Here is a 5,032-nt window from a genome sequence, read left to right as displayed (position 1 = left end):
TGTTGTACATCTACACAATGGAGTATTAGGAAAAATAAGGAAATCATGAAATTTGCAGGTAAATGGTGGGACCTGGAAAGGATCATCCTGAGTGAGATGTCCCAGAAGCAGAAAGATACACATGGTATATACTCACTCATATAGACATATAACTTAGGATAAACCTACTAAAACCTGTACATCTAAAGAAACTAATCAAGAGAGAGGACCCTGACTAAACTGCTCAATCCCCATCCCGAAATGCAAAGAGGATGGACATCAGAAGAAGAAAACAGAAAACAACCTATGAACCTGCCACAGAGGGACTCTGAAAGGCTCTACCCTGCAGACTATCAAAGAGATGCTGAGACTTATGGCCAACTGTTGGGCAATGTGCAGGGAATCTTATGTAAGAAGTGGGAAATAGCAAGATCTGGAGAGGACAGGAACCCCACAAGGAGAACAACAGAACCAGAAAATTTGAACACAGGGGTCTTCCCAGAGACTCATACTCCAACCAAGTACCAGGTATGGAGGTAACCTAGAACCCCTGCACAGATGTAGTCCATAGCAACTTAGTGTCCAAGTGTGTTACATAGTAATAGGAAGAGGGACTGCCTCTGACATAATCTGATTGGCCTGTTCTTTGATCACCTGCCCCTGAGAGGAGAGCAGCCTTACCAGGCCGCAGAAGATGACAATGCAGCCATTCCTGATGTGATCTGATAGACTAAGATCAGAAGGAAGGAGAGGAGGACCTCCCCTGTCAGTGGACTTGGGGAGGGGCATGTGTGAAGAAGGGGGAGGGAGAATAGGACCGGGAGGGGAGGAGGGAGAGCCTTATGGGGGGATACAAAGTGAATAAACTGTAATTAATAAAAATAAATACATTTAATAAAAAAATTAAAATTAAAAACAAAGAAGTCATATAAATGCAAACCAATGAGAAAATTACATAAATCGTTAGATAAGAATTCACAGCATGCATATATATATATATATATATATATATATATATATATATATATATGAGCAGAGTGTTCAGAAATCAGGAAAAAAAGATTTTTAAAAGCTTGGAAGTAGCACCTTAGAGGTCAGAAATATTGAGAGCCATTGTTTAGAACTTGCGGCTTGGAGGTTTGCAGGAGTGGGGGAGGGACGATCACATGGCATGGCTTCTCTATTTTAAAATCAACATGCCTAGCCATGTGCAGTGTGCAACTGTGGACCACAGCGGGACCAGATACTTGCTGGTGATCATGGCTGTCCCTGCCCTGGTTCAAACTCTGCATAGGAATCACACAGCTGATTGGAAGTCTGCACAACTAAAAACTCTCCTCTTCAAGCCAGCCTCTAGCAGCAGGTGTTCTGCAGAAAATTTAAAATCTTGCTCATGGGGCCTAAGCAGATGTACAATTTAAAGCCATCTGTGTGTGCACAGGGTCCTCAGTCATTGCTTAGCTAGAAGTAGGCTGTGTCTGAAGCAGTAGTGTTGTAGTCATGGCAACAGCCAGGGTTATTTGGGGATTTCCATGGGCCCCCTTTGTCCAACAGCACAAATAAATGTAACCCGATCCTGGTACTAGAGGTTTCATTTGATGATAAAAGTTGGGACTCTGTCTCTCCCATTATTTGGTAATTTTGTTTAGATTGCTTACACACACACACACACACACACACACACACACACACACTTTAAGAAGATTCTACTGTATTAGCTTTCCATACTACCTCTCAAATGTCTCTTAATTTTATATGTCTCTCCTTGTATGTCTTCTCATGATCTCTCTTTCTCCTTCACAATTGATCCCCATTCCAGCACCCCACATCTATCCATATATATTTCCATTTCCTACTGAATCTCTTTACACTCTAGTCCTTTACTCTACACCTACATTCTGAAGTTCTATGGACAGTAGCTTAGTTATCATTGACTTACCAGCTAATATCTACATACACTCCAATATGTACCATATTTGTTTTTCTGGGTTTGAGATACCTCACTCAGGATAATTTTTCTAGTTCCATCTATTTTTCTGTAAACTTCATTCTATCAGTGTTTAAGTGGCTGGGTAATGGTGCAGATATGCATTTTATTTATTTATTTATTTATTTATTTATTTATTTATTTGTTTATCTATCAGTTATCAGTTTAAGGGCATCTCAACTATTTCTAGGTTCTGATTATTAAGAATAAAGCAGCAATTACCATTGTTCAGCAAGTGTCTCTGTGGTAGGAATAGAATGTCCTTTATGTATATGCCCAAGAGTGGTACAGCTTGATATTAAGATTGAATAATTTGCATCTTCTTGAGGAACTGCCACATGGATTTACATAGATATACATGTTTGTGTTTCTTCCAGTAATATATAAGTATTCCCTAAGACAGGGCATGAATGATGGAATTCATGTACCAATGATGGATAAGAATATACCTTTCAAGAGAGACAACTAAGACAGGCACACTCTTCTGCTCCATAGCTCTTAAGTTATGGTCAATATTTAAATTATAAAAAAGGGAGACCTGGGGAGAGCCATTTGTCTGTCAGGATGCTTTATTATTGAGCTCACCATGAAAAACATGTTTTGACCCTGGCCTTCACCTGGAGAAAAGAATAGACAGGATGTTTTTGCCAAGTTCACTTCCTTTTGTTTGTGTGAAGATATCACAGACATGTGGATGAGGTAAACAAGTTTGATTCTCCATGAACTTCATGCTCTCAAAGTGCTTTGCTCTGACTATAAAAAAGGGACTGGGGGGTGAAACCGAGTACCTAGTTTCTACTGGAAGCCCTCTTAAACAGATCCCATGTGTAGTGTCTTGGGTTTTTTTCTTTCTTTCTTTCAATCCTCACTCCCCATTCAAGAACTGTTCAACTCTGCCAACAGGCTCCAGCACTCCTGTTTATCTTCTTTTCTTTATTTCTTTTATTAATTTATCAAATAATTGATTGCTTGAATAAGTTTTAAAGGAACTGACTGTAGATCTTCTTTGAATGACTGGTAGGAATCTGCTGGGAATCTACCTGCTTCTGGGCTTCTTATTTTTAGCTAGATGGCTTTTCAGTATGATTTCAATTTCCTTATCTGTTATGGCTTATCGGCACTGTTGGCTACTTCTTTATTCATGGAGATTTGGATGAATCCAGGAATTCATCCATTTTTGTAAAGACTTCCACCTTACCAGAGCACAGGTTTTACTTCCTTGTAATATTCTAAATGTCTTTGGTGTATATTGTAATGGTTCCAAGCTTGGGTCCTCTCTTTCTTACCTTAGGTTAGTTTGGCTATAGGGATCTGTCAATCTTGTTTACCTCTTCAAAGAACCAGGTTTTAGATATATAAAATTTTTTACTGATTTTTATTTAATTAGTTCTGCTCTGATTTTTATTATTTCATGCCATAATCTAGGTTTGGGACTGATTTATCTTTGTTTGCACTTAAAAAAAAAAAAAAAAAAAGCAGGGCTCTTTATATACTCTTGGCTGGCCTGGGACTTACTGTGAAGTCAAGGCTGGTCTCAGATTCACAGAGGTCTGCCTGCTTCTGCCTTCTGAGTGCTAGGATTAAAGGCTTGTACCACCAAACCTGGCATAATTTTTCAAAATGTTGGCAATGATTTATGCTCCTTCTGACTCTGTAATGTAGGCGATTAGAGCTATAAAATTTTCTTAAACTGGCAAATGGACAATGAAAATGTAGGTCATATGAAATATGTAACATTAGTCAGCAGTAAAAATATTTGAAAACATAAAGGTTGTACGTAAATAGACAGAAATAAAAACACTACTATATTGAGTGTGGTAACCCAGACCCCAAAAGGCAAATACTACATAACCTGTCTTGCCTATGGTTTCTGAATATTCTGTACTGAATATTCTGATGAGAGTAAATAACCTCCAGCAGCCTTAGAAACAAAGAAATCAAAGAAGGTCAATGTGAAGGAGTACTAGAGTGAGGACTGAAACAAGAAAAGGGATAAAAGTGGGAAATGACAAAGGGAGACTTTGACTGGGAAGTGAGTTAAATACTAGAAAACAGGGAAGGGAGAAAAAAATATAACACTGAGATACAAGAAACACCCACACAAAATTAGATGTTTGGTTTTTTTTTTTTAATCTAAAATGACATGGAAGTGTATGTGTATTAGATATATATAGTATAACTGAGGATATGCTATGTGGACTGATGAAAATACTGTCAAGGGCCAGAGACTAGCAAAAACTCCAACACCAGCCACAAGAAATTGACTTTCAAGTTGTGGGTCAAGAGAGTCCAAGAGACACACTAAACAATACAAGCTATCAGTATTGCTCTTGGTTGCCTCCAAGAGATTAAAGAAAGGAAAGTCCCTATTGCTGAAGACACTGTGCTCTTCAACCACATTACTCCAAAGAGGCCAGCTCGGTCTGGTCTGAAAGCCTCCTCCATGAAGACTTGCTGTCATATGAAGGTTACTATGGAATAAACAGAGCTTCAGAATTCTATCCATGGTGAAACATTTAAGTGATGGTGTCTTGGAAAGAGTTCCATGATGGAAAATGAAGGCCCTGAAGACTTTTGCAGCCTGAAGCCTCTTCCCCAATCTGAACTGAAATAGGATCAGGAAGTAGAGAAGTCACTGTGTTTTGTTCTCAAAATAAAAGGGAAGATTTCTGAGAATCGTCTGATAACAACATCCTTGAAGAGTTTCATGGAACAGTATCAAGACTCCTACTGAGCAGAGAGAGGGAAGCTGATACAGATAAGAAAGGCCAATGCCCTTCATATCTGCTGGCAAAGCCAGTCAGAGGTATATAAAGAAGAAGCTCAGCTCAGCTCTCCGCCAAGGCCCATCCTGGCAAGATGAATCGCACCAGCTTCTTCCTTCTTACATTGCTCCTCGTTCTGGTGACAGAAACAGCAGCAAGGAGACCCCGTGGTGAGTGGCAGTTTTGTTCTGTGCAAAAGGTATTTGAGGACAACATTCTCAAGAGGGAGGGTCCACCTGGAGTCTGCAGAAGGTTGTCTCAGGGCTTCTACTCCTGATGGAAACTGAATCTCTGAGCCTTA

This window comes from Psammomys obesus, unplaced genomic scaffold (assembly GCF_907164565.1).
Source record: "Psammomys obesus unplaced genomic scaffold, mPsaObe1.curated_primary_1811, whole genome shotgun sequence".
NCBI lineage: Eukaryota > Metazoa > Chordata > Mammalia > Rodentia > Muridae > Psammomys > Psammomys obesus.
Note: the sequence above shows the minus strand (reverse complement) of the source record.